The 24732-nt window shown below is 39.7% G+C and overlaps 1 long non-coding RNA gene across 1 annotated transcript in view; it reads left to right on the top strand.

Annotated features, from left to right (window-relative positions):
- LOC108448713 overlaps positions 1 to 24732 on the top strand; it is a 254468-nt gene that overhangs the window by 99104 nt on the left and 130632 nt on the right. Inside the window, exons 5-7 of the long non-coding RNA XR_001864694.1 lie at positions 11052 to 11155; positions 12619 to 12753; positions 13119 to 13253. This is a non-coding gene — a long non-coding RNA (uncharacterized LOC108448713). The remainder of the gene's footprint in view (positions 1 to 11051; positions 11156 to 12618; positions 12754 to 13118; positions 13254 to 24732) is intronic.

Genomic DNA, 24732 nt, shown 5'->3' on the forward strand with positions numbered 1-24732 from the left:
ATTGAAAAGACAGTACTGTCAGGAGTCTGTAGCATGGTGAAAATAACAAAATTAGGAAAAAATCTATGTCCATGGAGAAAAATGCTTCCAATCACAAACCTATTATGTATAACTCAGTATAGCTTGGCACTGCTGTCAAGCTGTTTCGTGGTGTTTTCTTTGGTTGCCTTTTTTTTTTTTAACCGTGTTCAAGCTCTGAGCTCTCAAACAGATAAAATTCTTTCTCTCTTCTATTCATATCATCTTTGTATCAGGTTAAGGTCGCTTCAGAGACAGCCCCAGAGACCTTGCATTGTGGATCTGTGCTCACAGAGCTGACCTGTTGATAAACAGGGGAGTTTGGTGCTTAGATGTGCCAGTCTGTGGTTCTACAAATATTTACTCAGAGGTGAAAATCAAAACAATACATGAAAACTGAGCTTTCATTTCCTTTGGGATTTGCTTCTTGTCTTATTTTTGGAAAGCTCCATTAAAAGCTTTTCTTCCATGGGATATACTGACGATGCAGTGGATAAGTCAGATCTGAGTGTGCATCTAACAACTGGAAAAAGTTATTCTGGCTGACAGCTGAGAATTGTGAGAGTGATAGTGAGATATGCTTGGTGTCATAGCAAACCTACAGATGATCTGCAGCAAATGTAAATGAACACGTGGAGGGAGCTGCTGTTTCATCACATGTCTGTGGTGAGAGAGCCCTTCCCTGTTCAGCACTCTGTGGGGTATGGAGACACCAGGAATCACTGTTGGAATAGGAGTAATCTGCTCTCAGATGGGACAAGACCTTTTCATTTCCTACTCAATAAAGGGTAGGTCCCCATGGCCCTGCAGCTGGGACCCTGAACACTGCTGGGCATGTTCTATGGTGCAGCATCAGTGGCTGAGTGAGTGCAGTTATGTATTTTAGACTTGGCCAGTTCCTGGCAAAGCAGCTAAATTCCATGTAATTTTCTATGTGCTGCTATTACTAATTTAACAATGGTTCTTATTATTTTTCAAATTAAATACAAATAAAGATGTTTAACGTGTTGAAGCTGGTTTGTGTGACATCTATCAATGTGGTTCTATTAATTGCATACATAATGTCTGACCCACAGATGTGCAAATATAGCAAAACTCTCAGTCACCTTCTTCCTCCCTGTTATACTTGAAAATAATTAGGATGTATAGAATCAGAAAGATGAAGTATAGTCTGTGACAGATGCACAATTATTTTATGCAGGGTAGTTGCGTGTGTGCATGTGTGGTGTAACTTTTTTCTCTCTGAAGTAATTGTAGACAACACTAAAGTCTATAAATTATTCCAAAGCCAAATCCTGTTGTAAACAAGCTCATAAGAAGCCAGGAGCTCTTAGATTATTTCTGTCCTTAGATGTTTAGCATAATGACTTGTTTCCAATGAACCATTACTTCTGCCTCTGGAGTTCCCATAGAGGAAATTAAGCATTAAATTTTAAGTGGTTTTGTTGTTTTTTTGGGTTTTTGTTTTTTTTCCACCTGCCATCCTAATTGCAATTTTCAAAGTTTGCTTCCAGTGACAATGGAAACCTTTTCAATAAATCAGCATTATTCCAGCAATCTCTGTGCTCCAGGCAGTAGGATGTAATCTGCCTTCCCAGATACACCTCTCAGTTCCCATCCAAGCCTGCCCTGGTGGGGCTGAAGCCCAGGCAAGGAGCACTGGGCCATGTGGCTCAGTGAATGCAGAACTGCTCCAGGGAAAGGGACAGGGACTCACCCCGTGTGCCCAGGGCACTGTGAGACTGCTTGAGACACTCATCAACCTCGATACAGCCCAGGGCTCTCTTCTGAGGCTTTCTGTGTTTCTTCCTGTGTTAGGTGCTGCAGAGTAACTGAACAAGAGTGAATTCATCTGCATCTGTTACGGAATTAGCTGGCCTGTAAATGAAATGGTTTTGCCTAGTCTCTGTCCTGTTGCCCACATTTCTGGGGGATTTGGCATATCTGCAGCTGAAGTGAACTAAGTTCACGCTGTAGGTGTTAATTTTAATATGCATGTCATGTTTGAAAGTGTCAGCAGAAAAGACTGAATGATACTTGTTGCCTATAAATCTGAAGTGCATAATTGCTCCAGCTGACATGTATGAATGCACTTTCATTATCGTGTCAAGAGGACACTTTGTGCTTGCAAATGAACAATGTTTGGGGTTGGCAATAAAATGGGAAGCACTTGCCTAAATAAAGTTTATTACAGCTTTTAAGAAAAATGTAATTATGAAGTGTTCATACTGAATTAGAAAACTGGTTTTGAAGTGTTAACTTTAATATGAAATGGAGTTATGGTTTAAAGGGGAAGAGTGCACGGTGCTGAGGGTTTGCTAAAGTGAGCCCAATATAAATGTGAAATGATGCTATTATTTTGCATGACCACACAATATTCAGTGGGTATTATGAGCTGGTTTCACAAAATAGCGAGTGACTGACAGCCGCCCGCATGTTCTTAAATCAGTTCACTTAATTTAGTGACCACAGGTGGAAAATATATGTGTAAATATAGAGATTCAGTCTGAGAATCCAAGGAAAAGGGCCTAGTGTTTGGTTAAAACTAACCAGTACCACTAACCCTTACCTGCAGAAAAGATTCTGTTTAGGAACTAAAACCAACCCAACAACAACCAAAGAACCAACCAAAAAAATAAAACCAAAACAAAACCAAAAAATCACAAACCACCAAAACCATGTTTATTGAGTAAGGATGAAAATCAGTAACACTAGAAGTTTCATTCAGTATCCAAGCACCACCTTACCTTACAGGGAAGCTCAGCAGTAAGGCAAGGACTGTTATGTTGGGATGCTCATTAGAAGTTATTTGGAAACTTCTTATGTTCACTGGTACTGTTGGACCTCTGGCCTGTTGTGTGGCTCTGTAGATATGACACATTACAGAGAATAAGTATGGATTTCTATGTCTAGCATAATCCAAAAAGTAAAATTATTTGGGTTCTAAGCACAGCTTTCCAGCCTGCTCGAAGAAAACTCATCCAAAACTGCCGTAAATTCCAGGGCATCAGAGGTGGTAGGCAGATTTATGAACTGCTGGCTACCAGCTGCATGCCTGGTGTGTTTATTATGCAGAGCACATGAGTTAGGTATGATTCTGACCTCTGTGTTGCTCTGGCTTTAAATCAAGGACTGTTGAATTATGGGTTGTAATCTCTGGAGAAGCACTGTGCAATCTGAAATGTCACCCCTGCTGTGAGTTGGGCAGCACAGGGAAATGTAGGATATGCAGCAAGCAGGAGAGGTTCTGGAGGGTGTAGTCTCAGATGGTGGTGAATGTAGTCCTCAGCTGGCAGGAGCTGGAGATGCACCCATCTGGGGCTGGAGGCAGAGTTTAGCCTGGGAAGCTGCAAAATTTATTGATTCTTCACTGCCACAAGACAGTGTCTGCCAGCGAGATTGTGATGGAGCCTCTGTTACCCACTGGAAGCTGAAGCCCTGAGGGAGGGGGATGGCAGAGGTGTTGTTCACCGTGCTAATTCCTCCTTGTCTGTGCTTTTGCACACCCCTGTGCTACGGGAGTGAACCTGACCCATGTGGCATTTGGGAGTTCGTAGGAACTTGTTACTGTCTTTTGTGATTATTCAGTATTTCTAGTGGTTGTAAAGATATTACTCTTAAGAGATTGTTTTCTGCATAATTTCCCAATTCCATGTTTTCCTTTGTTCTTTAGGAGATCTTTCAGAAACTCCCTCTGTGCTGTTGTGTTTAAAAGAACAGTGATTGTCCCAGCAGTGAGGGAGACTTTGCAGAAAGGAGGTAGTAATTGCAGTCATACAAAAGCTTTGCTGTCCATCATCAGAGAGTCTAGATATGTTTCCCTGTAGCTCCAGTTTTGTTTGCATCTCAAAATACAGTGTGACTTCAGTGTGTCTCCTACTTGACTACAGATGCATTTCTGCTGTTTCTCTCTTTCTCTCCCCTCCCCCCGTTAGGAAATAAAAATAGAATAAAGCCACTTTAAAAGTCTTTCCTCCTTTTGGACTGAAACTTCTCAATGAAATCTTGTCTTCTCCCCAGCTTCCCTCTAAAGTTCTTTCTCTAAAGGTTTTGATAACCTCTTGGAGGGCTAGAGATGCTCATATAAGTCTGTTCTGGCAAACCTTATGCCTGCAAAGTGGCACTTGTAGCATAAGTGCTGCCATTCCGTGAAGATTCTCATAAGAGAAGATTACGTGCAATGTCCCTGGAACTGCGTCTCTTCCAACTGCTTCCAACCTGCTGGGCACTGAGGGGGTGTAGAAAGGTGAGACACTGCCTGTAGCTGTCTGGCATCACCCTCCAGTTTTCAAGCTGTTAAACTAACAATGAAAAATTCTGATTCCTGTCTGTTTGCCTGCTGTTTATTTCTGGAATGCCAAAGCATTACTCTCCAGTGAGAACTGATTGTTGCGCATCAGGAAAAAATTGTTGAAAATGACTTAAAAATTATCTTTTTTTTTTTTTTTTCTTTTGTACTTAATTACCTGTGGAACTGAAGAGAGGCACTCCTCTCATACAGCTAATTTTCTTTCCCTGGCTGAATCAAGCAGTAGCTGCAGAGATGGAAAATACAATAATCCTCTTAATGGAAGTTGGTGTTTGTTGCTAAACATGTAACATTTTCCAGGATTGTGTATTAGATATGTAACTTAGACTAGTTGAAGCACAGTTATGTAGCACTGGAGCTCTCTATCCATCCTTAACTTGCACGGATATGTGCAGTGCCTTCTCCCTGACATCCAAGATGCTATTTAAACTCTGGGGTTTAAGCATAGTAATGAGAAGTAAAGATAGAGTCACAGTTCTCAGTGCTGTTGGTATTTTTAGATTAGATAGCACTTCTGTAAACTATTGGGGTTTGTGTGCATTGCCAACTATTCCATGTTAATTTAAATCAAAATAAGAGACAGCACAATGGCCCTCTATTGATGCAACAGTACCAGGTGTGCTTTGTAAGACCAAGGAACTCATGAAAAAAAAATCTATTGACCTTCTAATGTTCCTCCAGTCTGAAAGAAAAGCTGTCCCCCACAAGATGTTGCCCTGCTGTTTACAGGAAAGATTTAAGAGTATTTGGAAATATAATAGTAATGGAGAAAGAATGGCTGCAACACGAGGTATTAGCTTAATGCTTGTTTGTGTGCCTAATTATTTCATTATTAGCCCCTACTGTGCACTTGGAAGAGTGAGAGGTTCCTGGATAGAAGCTTTCACTTCCCACTAATGAAGAAAGATTATTTGTTCTCAAAATTTAGTCGGTTTTCTGCACACAGACCTGTACAGAAAAGGAAAGTCCTCGCATGCAATTCTCCATTGGCAGCAAAGGAAGAGGGGAAATGAGTATTTTGCTTTGGGACAGAAGAAACTGGAAGAACAAAATCTCTATAGATGTGTAAACAATCTGGTTTAGTTGCAAGGACACAATAGGAAAGCCTAACTAAATTGTAAGCATAACTAAATTTTAGCTTATATGCTGTATGAATTTATTTACAAATTGTTCAGGGGTTTGCAACTGATCCAGAGCACCTCAATTCTTTGTTCTTTTAAAATTTTTTCTCAGCTTGTTTTAATAAGCTCTGTCCTGTCAAAAGCAGATGTGAAAATGTCAGTCATAACTCAGCTTTTTGCAAAGTAATGTGTATTGAGGTCTTTCAAAGTTGAATTAGCACATCCCTGTGGTTAATCTCGCCATTAGATAATATTTTACATAAACCCAGGGAAAGGATGATTAAAAAAGGTTAAAATTAAAGTGGAACAAGTCATGTCCAAACAAGATTGTTTTGAGAAGGGAGGCAGGTAGTTGCTATAGTTTTTTTCAAAATTCCAGAGAGAATGATAGCGCCATCATTTCGTAGCTGTAGTGTCAGTCCTGGTCACTTTACCCTCAGTGGCTGTGTCCAGTACCAATGCACAGTTTGTGCAGAAGGGGATATCTTGCTTTCTAAAATGGGAAGCAGGTGTGGAATAATTATTTTCCTGTGAATTTTATTGTTTTGGGGGAGGGGAGTTCATTTATGGTTGTGTTTTTTTTTTTGTGGTTTTCTTATTTTTTAAAAACTTATTATTATTCAGGTGTTTTGATTAGTTTTATTTGGCTGCAAATTGAAGAAATACAACATGCCAGATTTCTATTCCATCAAGAATATAAAACCATGTAGTTATCAGTTCAGCTTTTCAACACCACCACGTCCCTCTTCCCTATTCAGGAAGCTACTGATTTTAAAAGTGTCAAATCTTAGAAGATGATGATGATCGATTCTGAACTGACCAAGCAAACTGAAGAAATACTTTAATTCCATATATTGGTTCTAATGTTCTTCTGGTCAGATTTTTCATAGTTTATCCATAACCCCAGTTAGCCTTGACTATCAATTCTGATATTGCACCACTGGACGATGTCAGCATCAATGAAACATGATAATAGTGGTCAGGGAAATTGATCTTTGGAATCTAGAAGGAACAATGTGGGATGTGCTATGGTTATTGAGGTGGTCAGAAATAAAGAAGTTAGGTAGGAGGTATTAGAGTGTGCTTCAGTAACTGAGCCAAAAAAAAAAAGAGAGAGGAAAAGAGGAAAGAAATGGTTTCCAGATGTCAGCACTGAGGGAAAAGGGAAGCCAAGAGAAAGCAGGTCTGCATGTTTTGGGGGATGGAGGTAAACGGGGATTTTTCAGTATTGGTTTTGGTGTATAAGAAGGTTTCCAGCCATGAGGCTGATGTGGCAAGCAGGCGATGTTAGAGAAGTACAGGACTGAAAGGACAGGCACAGTGTGGAAAAGTGTATTATTAACTTAAAACAGTCACTGCACATTAAAACAATTACTGGTGACTGCTGGGCACATTTCCTGTGTTCTGTGCTGCCTGTCTAAAGCTGATCTATCTTGTTTTTAAGTGCACTTGCCTTCTTGACTGTTATCACCATACTGGCATAATGTGTGTTGTAATGTGACGTTAGTGACAGCCCTGCCAAATTAGGGGGGTTTCTGTTTTAAAATACACATCTGATATATAATGGAAGTACGACAAATGCTTGGTCCCCTTTCTGATTTGGGATTTTGGGACAAAACATGCTTTTGCCATCAAACACCAACTGATCAAAGTAAAACAATTTTTTTCAGAAGTGTATGAGAGGTATTGAAACTCTGTCTCAAAGCTGATTGCCTTTCTGTCAGAAATCTGCATGGTTTTCTCAAGGTTTTCTGTAGGGCCGGGAGTGTTCTTTGCCAATGGGATGGAAACCACTAATAGGACAAAAATAAAAATTCAAGTAGCTCTAGTGTTTATGAAATGAGAAGAATTACAGTTTCTGAAATTCTCAGAAAAGTCCATTTCATATTCAAATAGCATAAGATCAAATTCCAAGTGTTGAATAATACTGTGAATCAGAAAATAATAGGTCAGGTTTTTGATCTTCTGTTTATTTATATGCAGAAAAGATACCCTCTGACTTCGAAACTCCTCATTGCTTTCCTAACGTTGTTTCATGTGGCATTTGGGCTCCTTACCTTTTCTCTGCAGACCTAGTTAAAAGGATGAGTTAAATTTGGTATATTGTGGTTTTTATTTCTAATTAGCTGGGATGTAACCACTCCTGGAACAAATCTCATCAAATGACTCGGGACTGAGTTGCATTTAGCTTGAACAAACAGAGAATAAATCTGTGTCTCTGATTCATTCACTCATTTTGATCATCCCATTTACCTGAATTCAGTGCTAGTTTCTCATATCGAAGTGTTCTTTCATTTCTGAGTGAAAGGATGCTCAACTCAAGTGTGATGGAAAAAAACCCCACTGAAGTCTGAAGTAGACATGGGTGGGAATTTTAAAATTGTTCACCCCTGAAGTTTTCCCTGAAGTCTCTGGAGTTAGAAAAACACCTGAACTTAGTTGAGTCATTTCCCCCCTCCCCCCATATGTGTAGAGATCCCAAACTGTCCCTTCAGGCTCTCCTCAAGTCACTGCTGGGAACGAGGTCTCTGACGCTTTACGTGAGTCTCAGCCTGATGTGTTGTAGCCCAGAGGGGGCTTTATTCAGCCCTTTAAGGAAAAGTCCTTCCAGTGTCCCTTGCCCAGCCAACGAGTATCCTTGTTGGGCAGCCATAGCCAGGCAGTTGTTTGCAAGCACAGCAGTGTCTCTAACCCAGCCCCAAAGCCCAAAGCAGCAGCGCTGGGGACTTGGCTCACCCAGCGCTGCACATCGAGGACGGTGCACGACGGCACGGACCCGTGAATGTTTGACTCATTGTTGGCTCTGGTCAGCACTGTGCAAACACTGTCCCACTGCATGTATGTGCCTCAAAACCACTCAGCAATCCACTGTCCCATGGTGTGTATCTGTACTAAGGCTCTTGTGTAGGACGCTGCTTTGTCCTCACCAAATGAATGAACAGCTAGGGTCTCCAAAGACGAGTTAGAGAGAGATACAATATTAGATGAATATTGGAAATGGTATGTTGGTAGTGAAGGATACTGAATTACTCAGGTTGACTCCCAGAGTGTATTCCTGCATTTCTTCATGATGATTTTGGCCATTATAATGAAATAGTATATTAAGGGAATAAAAGATTGTCAATAAGGTATTTAAGCTTCCAGTGCCGAATGTAAAATGCTTATATTTTACCATTTAATAGCAACTCAGGTGCTTCACCTTATCAAACTGCAATAGGTTAAGAAAAACTGTTCTTTCAGTGTTGTATATCAGCCCGAGGGTGAAGGTAGGGTTAAATTTCACTGTCTAATGCACATTTGCTCTCATCGTAAAGCTAATCTTGTAATTTCTCACAAGACTGGCAATCTTGGGAGAAATGAGCTAGTACTGAGGTTAAATTACCTCTTACCCTAAAGGAGGCAAAGGATATTCTTGGATGAATGGCTCAGCATGATACACATTATAGATAACTAAGGTGTTGCATAATACAAGTCTTGGCTTTTGGCTGTGGAAAGAGCTTTAGGCCTGTTTTTAGTAGGTTTTTTAGTAGCATATCTGTCTGGAAAATAATTCAAGGCTTTTTGGAATTACTCAGTTTTACTGAGTCTTTAAAATTGTACTATCTCATTTTATATTGTCTGTTGACTACTGATCTCAGGATTTTCAGTATTGGCTGGAGTCATTAATGCAGTCCCTTTCTAGTCAGTACAGTGCTGACTTTTTTGATGAAATGTGCAGGATACTGGAATTTAAGTAGTGTGGCTTTTTTTTTAATGTACAGAACAATAAGTGGTGAGCCACATTTTTCTCAACATAGCAATGGAGCTAAAATTTTTAAAGCCTTTGTGTCAATGCTTACAGATTTAAAGACAAGAAACAGTAATGCTTTCAACAATTACTTTAATAGTAGTTATTGAAATGAATGAATCTAAGGAGAGGTAAACTCACACATTGGTTCAAAACAGATTTTGCAGTCTGTTTTTAATTGTTTCCTGACAGCATTGATTCTTCTTTTCTGAAACAGACTAAATTATAATAAAATGCAGAGCCATGGAAGGAGTTGAAAAATAATCCTGGAATAACTTATTTAATGCTGATTACACAATTACTTTTATCTCATAATAAATTATTTTTCATAACTTTCACCCGTTCCACGTGACAGTAACTAGAAATGGCAAGCTCAGCAGCAAGTAGGGATATTATAATATATGAGTGGTTATTAAAAGCATCAAGAAAGGGAAGTATTTAGAGGAAAAGTCTGGATTGAAAGAAATTAAAGTGTCTATTAAGATTATTAATATAACATAGCTGTGGCTCATAGTTCAAATAATCAAGTGTTACTTGAGGGTGCAATATCCCTTCATTTGCCAGTAGTGCAGAGTTAAGGGGAAAGATTCATTTTACTCTGTACTTTTGGATATATCTATGAAGAAATTGAACAAATTCAGCACATTTTTTGGACATGTTTTGGTTGGATTGAAGACATGGCACTCAAAATGGCAGAGAATTTAATAGAGAGGCAAGATGAATGGGGTGGATAACCAGTGAAATGATGATTTTATAAAATGGGCTGTAGCTGATAACAAGGGATTACATTGTTGGCAGTCACAGATACGAACAAGTTCTGTAGAAAGCTGTAGAAACTTCCAATAAAAATAATGGTTTGTGAGATCAGGTAAATAAAGGAGCTGGAATATATTCACAGAATATTCTGATTTGGAAGGGACCCACAAGGATCATCAAAGCTCAGCTCTCCAAATCAGTTGAGTTTGATTTTAATCTCTTGGTTAGTTCTGAATCCCTTTTGGAAAATCCTTAACTGCAGATATATATTAAAGTTGATGCTGATCTATGGCTTTATGTTAATGTGAGACTTTGATACTTCTTGAGAAGTCAGAGAAAAAACAAATCCATTCCAGAATGTAGTATTGAGATGAATTTAGGGACTAGTAAGGGCCCATATAAAATTTAGAACTGAATTTTTTTGTTAACAAAAAAAAAAATTGTGTTGGAACTGAAATGGCACTAAATTCAGTGAGGAAGATATATAGATAAATAGATATTTGTGTGTGTGCACCTTACAGTTACCCAGAAAAGAAGACAGAATAACTTATTTTAGACAAGTGAAGAGCTGTCAGTAGGAATCTTCAGCAGTAGAAAAAAAATGCCTTTAACGGAAAAATAGCCATAGCCATATGAGGAAAGAATGTAGAGTGCAAAATCCAAGGAGAGAGGAAAGGGAGAAGGCAGAAGGTTTCTGCCCTAAATCCCTCAGTGATCCCCATTCCCACTGAGCTGGGGGGAAGGAGGGGGTGCAGGGAAGGGCCAACCCCAAGGGCATCATTTCCTTCTTTGTACCTACTGGATGAAAGTGACAGCCTTTCCTCCATTATTTATTTTGTAAGAATCTGCTTCCTTAGAGTAAATACTAGCAATAGTAAATATTAGCATGAATTCCAGTGCAAGTTAGAAAATATAATTTACATTCTGAGATAGAACCATTAGCACCTAATTTTCCAATAGTATTCTGAGACTGAAATAGACTGAGCTTGGGACTTAAAGTCCTATCTGATTGTATTTTTTTAATATTTTATTTTAATCAGTGTTCTTTCTTCCTGTATAGGGAGAGGTTGGCTTCTGTGGCATCTGTTACAGGAGTGAAACTATGAATTTCATACATCACTTCCAGCATCTGGGCTTCATGTAGATGTGTGACATCTGAGCTAGGTAAAGAATACATTTGACTGACTCCCTTAATTGCTTTATTTAGGTGCTCAAAGCTATTAATAGAAATGGCTGAAGGATGACTTTTTGATAATATGTGGACAAAGATAAATAGATATGGTTGGGTGGTGTTAAAAGGCAATAATAACAATGATCATAAATCTGGAAAGTTCAAGAAATTATTGCCCTCAAGAAGAACAGGTTTCATGGAAATGCTGGCAGCATTATTCCTTTCTGAGAGTTGTTTGTATTATGTACTGTTAATATAAGTAAGAGAAAACTCCTTCAGCAGAGGCTCCATCTGTGCTCTGTCTGTTACCTGCAGAAGTGGGGATGTGAACAAGCCACATGATCAAACTAGGAATCTATTCCATACTATTCCCACTTTTTCTCCTCCAGCTTTTGATAACTTCAGGGATGTTCCTGATTTCTGCCACCTGCAGCAGCAGAACTGGCAGCACAGGGAAATGACAAGGACCCCCCATCACAATGTTCATGTCTTCAGACACGAGAAGGACCATTAAAGTTACAACTCCTCCACGCCCGCTTTAGATGTGTCACCTCTTGAACTGCCTGATATGGTGATGGCGTGGGCAATTCAGAAATAGCTGCCCTACCCTGTAACCCCATTTCCAGAGGAGCCATGTCTTCAGAACAGTTTCACTCACTCTCTGCAAATCTCTGCCTTGCTCTCTAATTTAAAAGGATATTCTTTGTGTCTGCCACCTCCCTGCTAAATGTAGATTGTGTGTCAGGGGGCTGACACACAAAAGGCCTCAATCTCTTGAGAAGCTGCCACCAGAACACCTAATAGACTGTCAGTTTGAATGTTTAAATGAGACACAGCAAGGGAAGGAATAATGCTTTTAACAAAAGAGTGGTGGGTAGACTAGGAAAAAACGCTCAGCTCCACTGACAAGGTGACTGGAAATGTAGTACTTGCAGTAGAAGGGAGGTATTGATGAAAGCATCAGTAACAGGTGAAAAATGGTGCTCAGACTTGGCTGCTAATGGGAAATAGAGCAAGCATTTGTGGCTGTAGAGAGAAGCAGGTAAGGAGTCAGGTTAGGACTGGAAGATTGGCTCCTTTGTAGGATGCAGTGCTGTCATCTCCCCCGGTGATGAGTGGTGCTTTTAAGCTACATCTCTGTATGTAACACAGATTTGGGCATGACTGAGCCCCGAAAATTAGTGTTTGTACATCCTATTTATGTTTTAAACCATTGCAGGTAGCTACATCTTTGAAACTATCCATGACATTATTTGGATTAGGGGTTCAGAGTTGAATTCCTGCATATCAGCAGCATCTCAAATTGCCTCGCTCACAGATGGAACATGGAAGGATAGAAATCGCAGGGGTTTTGCTCTGTCTTGTGCAAGTGATGCATTTGAACACTGCCACTATGAAAGCACGTTTACTTTGGTACACACTCTAACCAAAGACTCTTCTGCTTTCTTCAAGAAAGATGGAAAGAAGAGCTCTGTTCCTTCCTGTGACAGTAAAAGAACTTCCTGGTGCGTGGATTTGTTCCACGATGGTCTGCCAGAGAAATTTGTCTGTCTTTTCAAAATTGAGTGGTGCAAAAAAGAAGCCATTACAGGTCAGTCACTGTCTCTTTCTTCCTCCCTAGCCCTGACTGCTGGATGCCCTCATGCCTTTGGCTACCTGTTTTGCCAATAATTTCCCAGTTAACAGGTGGCCAGTCCTGTGTTGCTGGATGTTATTAAATAAATGGTTTTCCAGATGGCTGTAATATTGTGTCTTTAAATAAAAGTACACAAGCTTAGTGTCAGCATCTTATTTATGGAATGCTTTTGGCTCCTGAACTGCTTGTTGAAATTGTTGTGAGCCATTTGGTCACCGAGAAGTAATTGTGTATTACTGTAGACAACAAGCTGTTTGCATTAATTAGCAATCAAAGCATATTGCCAAATGGGGAATAACATGTCTTTGACATCTCTGCAGATCCTGGTAACTGAAGCAGTGCAAACCCATGGACTGTCCTTTGCTGCATGTTTAGAGTGTGAACTTCCAGTCCATCTGCCCATTCAGTCACCTGCAAACCCACCAGGGACACAGCTGGTACAAACAAAAGCTAAGGTAGGAGAAACAGCGTGTGAAGGCACAAGGGAGTTTGTACAAAGACATTGTTTTCTGCAGCAAAATAACTTGTGTGATCATTTCATGTGGCTTCCAAACATGGGAAATGGTGACTGTTGTCTTGTTCATGTGTGCTGTTTTCACCAGCTAAGGAAGAGCTGTAGTAAGTTGATCATAGGTACCTTGAAGCAGCCTTAGGGAAGCACAGTACAGCCTGACAGAAGGACGACCTTCTGAACACAGCACAGTAATCCACCTGGGGTGAGGCAGTGGACAGCCCAGATCTCATGGAATTAACCTCAGAAAGAATTCTAGCCATTCTCTGTCTCTGCTGTTGTACTTTTGAAGACATAGGAGTTAGAACTATTTGTCTCTGGACAGCAGTGCCTCTGCAGAAGCACATTTGGATGTGGAAGGTGTCCTTGGCTGAACACCTAGATAGGATATACTTTTGTCCCGTTTTGTTGGGTTTTGGGGTTTTTTTGTTAAAAACAGTTAAAAGATCGTTAAAAGATGGGAAAAACTGCAAGAGATCAGGAACTTTGTTCCATGTGCAAAAAGAACTGTGAAGATAAAAGGATTTCTCTATAGAATTGACACTAAAAATAATGCTGTGGGGGTTTTCCCCTTTAGCCAGTCAACTTTGACCTTCTCTTGTAAAATAGTAATATAATATCAGCTGCATCCTAAACAGCAGTTGTTGTGATATGCACTCAGAAAACCTTGAGATTCATAGTATTTCCTGTGTAGCATTGTTTTTCTTCCTCAAGGATTTTTGAAAATGTTCTCCTTAGTAGGAAAGTTTCATGTGAAAAATTCGGAGTAAAGAACCCAGAGCAGTCTGGACCCAGAGGCAAAAACATTCATAGGGAGAGTGGGAACTGTGGGTTTAAAATTTTAGAACTCTTGTTTGGAAGTCCCAGCTTGATTTTTGATGACCTGTGAAGCCTTTGTTGACAAAGGTGGTCAGGATTTGCCTGTTTTGAGGAAAAATTAACTGCATGCTGCATCTATTTGTCTTTTAAAATCAAATTAACTGTATAAGCATAAGGTGGTTTTAAGAATTACCTTCCTGGGCCCAAGCAAGTAAGTGTGTGTGTCTCTGAACACTCCTGTGCTGCTGTGGTGGATTGGGATAATTTTCTCTCTGTGTGTTTTGTAGTGCAAGTGGTAAGACCAGTTCTGGCTCCAGTGTGCAGATTTGTACCTCCTGAGCTAGGAAATGTGGGTGTTGGAAATCCAGCAGTGGTTGCTGCCTCTGCTTTTGTGTTGTGTAGAGAGCAAAGGCACGATGGGAGAGAGGAAGGGAAAATACATTCAAGTGCAGGTCAAGTGCTTCGCATTTTGACTTTTTTTGCAGGACTGCTCGTACTGGTAAATGCATTTATTCATTTTTCCTGTGCTTAAGAATCAGAGACGTTTGCTCGTAAAATGCCAGGTTCTCTGAGTTATTAAGCACAGTATAATGAACCCTTTGCAGAAAATAACTAGAATGTGATCTATGTCTGCAGAGGAAGGAAAGGAGGAAAACACATTAAAAAATAAATTAATGTAATGCAAAATAACCTTAGTTCCACTGCACAGAAATTTATAATTGCACTGATATTGTCAAGCTGCTATGCAGAAGATGCTGCACATTCTGTGCAGAAGGAGAGTATGATGATGAGTGTCATTCAAAATTAGGATCTTTCATATTCAGAGAGTTTCACACACACATTTGGCATGTAGAGGTAGAGATATTTCAATGAAGCAAGATATCATCTAGACAGGAACTCTTAACAAACAATTCCCACCAGGGGCGTGGGGATGTAGTTTTCTAGTACTTCTGGGTTTTGGCTTTTTTATTTCATTTTTGCTTCTCTAAGATGTATTGCTTTTTGTTTACTATGAAAAGGCAGTGCACTGACACAATCTTTTAGGATCTCATTCACACCTCCCAGGTTACACTGGAGGTCGGGGCTGCATTCTCAGCTCCTGGTCGCTTGATGTGAATAAATTGATTTTGAAATAACTAAATAAATTTCTGTGATAGGATAAGCAAAGATAAAGCATCTTCACCAAAAGGTTCAAAGCCAGCATAATTGGCATAATAAATAAGTAAGAAAAATCTCTTTGCTGTCTTTCAGAATAGCATCTCTCACAGAACGTTTTTCACAGCTGCAGACTTCACTGGTCTTAGCCATGTGACTTACCCAGTTGAGACCTGTGACTCCTTCCTAGAGTTTCCAGGGGAAACGAAGCCCTGTGTGCTCCCTAAGGAAAATGTAACTGAGCAGAGGGACAGAGGGGATCATCTGAGGGGGCTTTGTGCCACCAGTGCATACACTTGAAAGAGGATCATGGATTCAGGCTGCTCTCTTGCCTGTATACAAAGCCCTGTGTAAGCCTTGGGGTTTAACCAGGAGGTTGGATAATTGTGTGAGAGGCAGCTGAGCAGCTCCTCACTGCAGGGGCTGCAAAACAAGAGCAGGAGCTGCAGGAGTGGAGGGCAGAAGGGAGGACCCTGGAGGGTCTCAGCACTGGCTGGGGCTGCTGCGTTCGAGGAGCTGGAGCAGTGCAGCCCGGCCTCGGGTGAGGAGCAGCGCTGGGACGCTGGTGCGCGTGTGAAGGATCACACACGGTGATCCTTAGTGTGTGCAGTCCTGCTGTACCACAGACACTGGCCATGGCAGCAGGCTGGCTTAACTGTGCCCTGGTGCCTGGGCAAGGGACCCTCCACCTGGGCCTTGACAAGAAGAGGGGTTTGGGGAATTTTTGTTGCGTTAAAAAAATGTTTGCCTGCTGATATTTTGCAAAACTCATTGGACGTTTTCAGAATGACTCGATTTGCTCTGTTTCTTCTGTATTATGACCTGAATTAAAGGGGGCTGGGAGTGAAAAAAATGGATTTTGAAAAGCTCCCATAGTAAGCAAACTGAACTTCTAATTTTGGTCAAAGCAAAACTTTTAGGCTGTGTTTCACTAAATTTGACTGCACTCCTTTTTTCTAAAGCCATGTTTATTTGCATGGAGGCTGAGCTGTGAAGGGGGAAGGTGGTCCTGAGAATGAAATTGAGCAAGATGCTTTCAGCTTGCCTGGCTTTGATTACTTGTCAGGAGCCAGCGTTGCTCTGTTACTGAACCTGTTAGTCTTATGCAGTTCTGCTCTTCCTCAAAAAACTCCATCAGATGTATTTACATGTCCCCTTGGACGAAAGCCCCAGAACCAGGCAGGGGTGCCTCTGCTGCCTCTCGTACTGCAAAATGGTTGCAATTTTGCTTTTGAACCTGGAATGATATTTTATTCTTGTATCAGTCTACTGTATCAATCCCATATAAATCTTCTTGGTATGGTTCCTCAGACATGAAGACTTAGACTTAAAAAATTCATTTAATAGTTATTTCATAAAAGCAATGCCTGCATACTTTTGTTCCCCTTTGTGTTTTTCTTGTCACGCTTCATTGAGGTGAAAACAATTTATTTGCTTCTCCTGCCAGGATATGTCGATCTGACAGTGAAAATAAGATGTCATTTTCAGTGTCTCATCTGATCAACAACATAGACAGCCATCAACAAAATATTTACATTTTTCAGTGATGATTATGGATGAGAATGCATAAATCAAGGTTGTTTTACATTTTATAATCTAAATTGATTCTGAAGTTTTGTTAGGACTGGAAAGTGCCAAAATGATTCAGTGAACTCTAAGCATGGCAATAACTATTGAAAACAGTCAAAATCAAGGCTATTCCTTCTTACATTAATTTATTTTCACTAGTTTTCAGTTCACTCTTGCTGGTAGCTCCCATTGATATTAGGTGTAAAAGAAGGTAAAATGTTCCAGTTATTGTGGGCTTGTTTCTAACTTTTTTGCTTATAATCTAAATTTCTGCATTGGCCATATCACCAGAGATTTGCTAACAGGCAAAGCTAAATCTGCTTTTAGTTTTCCAACTTCTTCTTTTTTTTTTTAATGTCTAGCCAATTTATATATCAGCTACAGTTTTGCATTTATCTGTAATTTTCAGTAAGCTAGGTCATGCTCTTCATTCTTTTATCTGATATCTTCTTGCCTCCTAAAGACTCTGAAAACTTTGATTTGAGACCAAGTGTCTCTTTAGATGTAAACTCTGCCAGATATTGAGTCACTAGACACTTGTGAGGACTTTGGTGATTGCAATGCTGTCAACTGCCTTTAAGCTTTATGTACGCTTTTGTAATTGTCTTGTGTGTTCTCACAGGTGTTCTAATAGCACCCTTAAAGCCTTGGGTCCTTTTTTAATGACCTACACAGACATAATTGTAGAATGGTCGAAAAGAGCATAGTAAAAGAAAGTTAAATACCTTATATAAGTCTTTACAATCCTTTGGGGATCATTCAGTCACTGCCTCATGAGCCAGCTCAGTTTTTCAGTTGGGGGATGGAAGTTCTTTCCCACAATGGAAAAGTGCAGTTTTCAAGCACAGCTGGTGTGGTGGGGATGTGCTGCAGTAAGCACAGCCACGAAGGAGTGGCCATCCATCATTTGACACACTAATCTGGAGGTCTTGCAGGGGTTACAGAAAAGCAAACCAAGGTGGGGAAAAGTAATTATTTTATACATTAGAAGTGCCGGTTTAAGTTTCATTTCTCTTGTTTGTTTTTCTACCCTCTATTTTGATGCCTGAGTTGAAAGCGTTGTGCAAACAGACAGCCAAGACAGAACAGCAGCTCCTTGTTCATGCTGCTGGGAAAGCCCAAGTAATGCAGTTACCCTGGTGCTGAATCCATGAGCAGTCCGTGGCATAGATGGAAGCTCCCACTCCAGAGTGACTTTGGTAATTCTGCTCATCTCTGCTTTATACACCCAGTGCAGTGGGCTGAGACTTCCATGGGTTTGGAACAGCTTCATGGATGCTGATGTCCATCCAAATAAATGGATCCCAGCTTGGTTTCCTTAAATGTTTCTAGTGTTTCTCAGAAAGGGCGTAGCCTCTATGCTCCCAGGTACTCTAAAATGCTTTGGGTATTGTTTTAGCACCTCTTCTGAACACTGAACCTTTCCTACACTGGAAACTTAGAAAGCAAGTACATGGGATCTGAATCTGGAATTCCCGGTATCCAAATAAATGGTAACACACAGTGAGCAGAAAAGTGCTAATTTTTGAAGGCAACAGGCTTATATACAGCATGAAACGAAGTATTAAACAGTTTTTCAGGCTGGTGACCTTTTACATTGGGGAGGGAGGATGTAAAACCTGACATTTTTTCACCGATCACGTTTCACAAGAATAAAAAAAACCCCACCTTTAATCAGTGAGTGATAAATGCTCTTTTTTGGTTTTGAAATATTCTACGATTGATTACACACACTAACTTAGAAAAATTGCCACAGACTCATAATGACAGGATTTATCTGAAATGATGTAAAATTGGTTTCAGTATTTTTTTTTTTTTTAAATAAGAGGTTGTATGGTTGTATAAAGGTTTCATTGTCTTTAGGTAGGAGTGAGTAGCTCCTCAGTGTGGGTAATTGTACCTGGTGGTCATTGTTAAGGAAAGAGAAAATGCCTCCAGTGTCTTTTGGTCCCAGTTTTCCCTCCCAATATGCCCCCTCAATGCTTCCTTTTCCAGCCAGAGCTGTGTTTAGCTTGGAAACACAGCCACAGGATCAGGATGCCCAACATGTGTCAGTTTTATAAAGTGTGTATTTCATGAGCTGTGCTGAAACCCAAGTTGTTGAAGGGTATAAACACAGAGAGCTAATATTCTTCCAGCAAATCCAAAGTTATTTTGATATAAGACGACTTCTGGCAGGTTACCTTCTGTCCTTCCTGCAGTAAAATAATGGCTTTTGTCACTTGTTTTTAATTTCAAACTGATGTGCTGGAAGTATCTATTTCAAAGATGAAGGAGAAGTAAGACAAAAAGAGATTGTTACTTTCCCCAAATCGGTTTGATTTCTGTCATTACAAAACAATACCTTTCCAGGAGATGTCTTTGAATGCCAGCCAGCACTGTGACAGATAACTTATAGCTGCTCTGATTATTCATGCAGATATCAGCAGGTTATTCCAAAAGGGCTTTATTTCATATTGTTAAAGCTATTCTCTAAAAGAAACAGTAATCTTTCTGATGAGCATGGGGAACAATTTCTTCAATACCAGTCCAATTTATTTGGACCCTCTGATTGGTGCTTTCAGCTAGATCTCTAAGCACAATATTAATTATTCATTAAGGTACTTGAAGGGAGAATATTTGCATAGCCATACTGTCAGAATTGATGAGGCTTTGCGTATGCACTGTAGGAATAGCTTTCAACTTAGTGCTAAAACTAGAGATGATACTAATAAAATTGTTAAAAAAAATTATCTATAAAGCCAACAATAATTTGAACTTTCTCATAACCACAGAACATTTATTTTTATAGCACCCACATGTCCTATTGAGAGATCATGAAAATATTCTTTCTACCCCGGTCATGTGGGTATAGAATAAAAATAAAATAATCCTCAAGAACCTTTGTATAATAAAAGGTCATAATGGGGATAATAGATAGTAAAAAGGGAGAAAGAGGTTTCCCGTGAGTGGGAGGAAAGAGTAAGCCTGACATTTAATGTACTTATCTCCACTTGGAAACACACAGACTGGGTTTATGGAAAATTGTAGTGTTCTGTCCTTAAATGCATGGATGGGCAGAGGATCATCTGCTTACTGAAAGGTTGAGATACTCCTCTTTGTGTGTGCATGTTAGGGTGCAGTTAGCTCTAAAATGGTAAATTTAAAAAAAATCAAAACATTTAAATTCAAACTTTTTAAAAAACAGTAAAAATTGAAAAAGATCTTGGTGATTGGGAAAGCTGCAAAGTGGCTGTACTGTGGCCTGGCTGCAGTTCCCACAGCTCTTTTGCAGATGAGGGAACCAGGCTGGAACGTGTTTGAGCTTTTAATAATCCCTTATTCCTTTCTCCCAGACCCTGAGCTGTGCAGGGGAGAAGCTCTTGCTTTACACCACACAGAAAAATGGAGTGACTTCAGGAGCTTGTGCCTGAGTCTCAGCATTTTCATTGATTTTCTCAGTATCCAGTCCCAGTAACGCTCACCTTGTGTGAAACACAGACTGCTTCTTACTCGCTAATCTGGCGTCCTCGTTAGCAGAGAAGGAGGGAACGTTCCAAGTTCTCAAACTTAGGGCAGCTGTGCCATCAGTTTTGGTAAACATTGAACTAAAACTTGTTCGTTTGTGAAAAAAGCAGACTTACAGCTCCTGAATTAGATAGCTGAAACTCTGATAGGAGAGGTGAATTTCCACTCACAAGGATATAATAACTTTTGTGGGATTATCTTTCAGACGGTACTGAGGGACATACAGGAAAAAAGTGACCACCTGCTGGAAATGTCAACAGGGGATCAAAAGCAGTATAGACCATTTTCATTTATTGCGAATTTGGCTTAATTCTATTTCTAATCTTCTTTCAATACCTTTTGAAAAATAGTAAATTTACAATGTTAAAACCATTTGAAAGCTAGAATATGGTACATTCAGTGCAATTCTGCTGAATCTAAAAATGTTTGAATATAGCAGAAAACTAGTTTTAGTGTAGATTTATTGAGAAACCATTATAATGTAAACTGAAATATTGCCAAATCAAGTGCCTTTCCATCATAAAAATGAAATAAGTTGAACAGAAAATAATATGCATAGGTAATTTTGTAATTCAGAAGCACACCCAGAAATTCAAGTGATTCGTATTTGAGTGTCACAGGAGTTTTTAACTCCAATTTGTTGTGTCTCAGAAGCTGCAGAGAAAATCTATTTGGTGATGCACTGATGAGACAAGGTTTGGAAATGTCTTAGAGCGCCAAGACACAAAAGATGCTGCAGGTAATGGAGGAGGTCATCTTTAATTTCAAGTCTTTTTCTTTTGTACATAAGTAAAATGTTTTTGGTCTCACAGAAGGAATTTGGATGTTCAATTTGCATTGTAACTAAGGGCAATTCAGCATCCTGATCTCCTGAGAGTCTTTGAAAATATGATAATCTTATCTAAAATCTCATTTGCTTTGTTTTTACCTTTAGCTGTTCTATACACAACCTGAGCATTATTAAAATGCCCTTTAAAATGAGCCTGAAAATATTGGGATTCCATTTTGAAACAAGGGCTGAATATAATTCAAAGCATTAGGAGAGGGAAAGACTGTAATGAATGGCAGAAAAGGCATATGTGCTAGTCCTGAGCTGGAGTCAGAGGCACCTAACAATGGGATTGGAAAAATGCAGTCCTACATTATAAGAGAATATGAATTTCATCAGTATTCATAACACATGTTGATATTTCATCAGTGAAATGCTGCTTTAAGCATCAGCCCATTTGCATGCAGAGCAATGCTCTCTTAAATAGGAAAATAAATGAGGAGTTAGTCCTGATATGGGGAATGCTTTGGACTATTTCCTTATGCTGAAAATTCAGCAGCCTTGGTATGACTGCTGATTTCTGAATTTTTAAAGAAATAACCATGAGTTATAAGAAGTAGCCACAACTGAAATCAAAATAAATATTTCAAGGCAGTTTTGGTAAACATTTGGGATTTCATCTGAATGTAGAGTAAGACCTCAAAGTTGTTGCACTTCATGCCCTCTTTTGCTTTCCCCCACTCATTTCTCTTGAAGTAGTCTTTAGAAAACATGCCCCACAAGACAGAGCAAACTGTCCACAACATCCAAAATGTTTTAGATTGCCTCTCTTGGTTTGGACAACTTAAGCTGAATTTTCCTCTCTGATTGACATGAATTAAAATGTGCAGACCAGTGCATTTCTGCTGCTTGTACAGACAGTGCTGCCTACACATCCATGCGTTTCCGAAAAGAAACTGGCTTTTTGCACATTTCTTCATACTTGTTTTGTTTTTATGTGTATATTTTTTTGTGGCTAAACCATACCAATACCTCAGACTGTTTGCAGACATAAGGGCAGAGCCACCCTTAACTTGCCCTCAGTCAACACTTTAAGATTGATGACCAGTAGTTCAAGGCTGTAGTTGCTGCACTTCCTAAAAGTGTACTCTAAAATTCAGGCTGAGCTTAGGCTGCAGAGTTGGTTTCATCTATTGAATGAGTTCCAACCACTTTGACTGAAATTGAATCTGACATCAAAAGTCACCCAGATGCCCATTAGGTAATAGGAAAGTGTGAACTGAGTTTCCCAGTGAGCAAAAGACACATGCCTACACACAGGTCTGTCCTTTAGGCGTAATAAGATGGTGTATTTGGACAAAATTCTCCAGAGGTGTCTAAAGACATGCCTGTAATAGTAGTGAGCAGCAATTTCAATGTTCCCTTTTGACTGTGTAATAGAGAAAGCCATAAAACTGGTGTAATTTAATAGAGAAAAGGAATCAGTGCACTTTTGCACATTGTTGTTCATTCCACTTAATAGAGTGCACCTAATGGGCAGCAGATGAGCTGAGGACATGAATATTATCCTTTAGTGAGACATTTTGTTGAAAATAATTCAGCTTCTGTTAAAATAGTGTCTATTTGCTTTAATATGGTTTTCCCTTGGGAAGATTAAGTACATAAATTTTTTTTAACTGGTGAAGTTAATGATTGTGTGTATGGAATGAAAGAGTTCTAAATTCTGTTATCAGTCTAGGCAAAAGAGGGATGATTTGACATGAGAGCAGTTGGATATTTCTGTAAATTCTATACTGTATCTCCAAAGCCTATGCTCAAAACTGGAACTTCAGAAGAGGAAATATCCACGTTTATGGAAATAATGTGAATTTTGGAACATCCCCATGTTTTGTAGTCATGGTTTGGTGAAATGTCAGTGTCCAAAAGGGTAAACATTCTGGATCATAGGATCATTAAGACTGGAAAAAACCTCCAAGACTGTCAAGTTCAACTTTTAACTGAAAACCACCATTCCCACTAAACTGTGGTGGTTCAGTGGGTATGGTGAACCCACAAGTGGGCATGAAGAAGCCACAGAGACTTGTCCTACCTGACTGTGTAGGTTTGTCCTTCCACCTTTCTTCTGAAATATCTTTTCCAAAGACAGATCACTTCCCACACTCCCTCCAATGACCCCCACATTAGGGCTCATGCCACCAAACTTTAGAATATTGATACTGCTTTAATTTTTAAATAATTTTCAAAATTAACTGTAGCCCCAGGTATGCTTCAAATCTAAATTCTCATTTAAATCTTTCTCTGGGTCTCTACTGCCTCCTTGACATAACCACCAACTGTGGCTCAAATGTTTAATGTTTAAAACTACTTTGATTTGAGGGAAAAACCTGTGAAACTTTAGGAGGAAATACCTGCACTGAGCAAGGATTTCCTTTTTAAAACAAAAGATTTTCATTTAAATAAATCTGGGAGAAAATATGTCTGGGTAGACTGTACTCTGCTATTTCCACTGAGGATGTAGTGGTCATTATAATTAGCAAATAGTAACCAAAGACAGAGGAGTTAACTCCTGGAAATAGCATGGTGAGTTTTCAGACAGATGCTTGGGAGCTGCTGGAAAAAATGAAGGGTTAAAATAGCTGTGTCTGCACCTCCAAGAGTCAGCATTTCCTTCCAGATGACCTACGCTTTCAAAACGATCCTATTTTCCCTTTCTCTTAGCAGAAGCTGAAGGAAAGCACACATTATTTAACTGAACATTCAAGAGAGCTTGGTTGTGATCTTTTAAATGAGTTTTTTCATCAAAAGAATCTGAGTTACATCCTGAAAGCATGTTCCCTTAATAACTTTGAGTAATGGTGCTGCTGTGATGGTCTCTGCTGATGGCTGAATCTATCTTGATGCTGTTCCCAAAGCCAGTGCTGCTTTGGAACGTTCAGATAACATTTCCATGGCCAATTGACTTTATGCCATGATGCAGTATCAAGTTAAATAGGTTAATTATTTCCTTCTTTTATTGTTATTGCTTTACAACAAGTACTTATCAGTATTTGAACAGAAGGGTATTAAAAGTCACAAATGCATCTAGGAGTCGAAATATAGGTGGGGAAATAATCTTCAGGAAGGGTTCTCTTGTTTTTAGTACTGACTGGTAGTCCCAAATAGAGTTTATCTAAAAGTCATCTTTAATGCTGCTGACTCAAAACTGTCCCTGTAGTTTGGTACACATGCAGCAGCAGGATGGTGGTGGTTCAAGAGACTGTTTTACTGATCCTCAAAAAATGGTGAAGGCAGTGTCAGTTCTTTTATATTCTGCAATCCACACTCTCTTTGCAGGTTATCTACGAGGTAATAACGGGACCTTTCTCTGTCAAGGTCATTGCAACCTCCAGAGCATTAGGGTTGTGTACTTTCCTAGGTTAGAGGACTCTCAGATTTTATATAGATCTCACAAGCCACTAATGCTGAAGTAGATGAATATTTTAGCTGCCGTGGGATATTACTCCCTGCTGCAGCAATGACCGAGTGGCCAGCTCGGGGGGTCAGCGCCGGGCAGTCACCTGGCCCGCAGCAGCCGCAGGGGGCGGGGGCCGCGCGGGCCCGGGGG

The sequence above is a fragment of the Corvus brachyrhynchos genome, unplaced genomic scaffold (assembly GCF_000691975.1).
Source record: "Corvus brachyrhynchos isolate BGI_N302 unplaced genomic scaffold, ASM69197v1 scaffold97, whole genome shotgun sequence".
Taxonomy (NCBI): Eukaryota; Metazoa; Chordata; class Aves; order Passeriformes; family Corvidae; genus Corvus; species Corvus brachyrhynchos.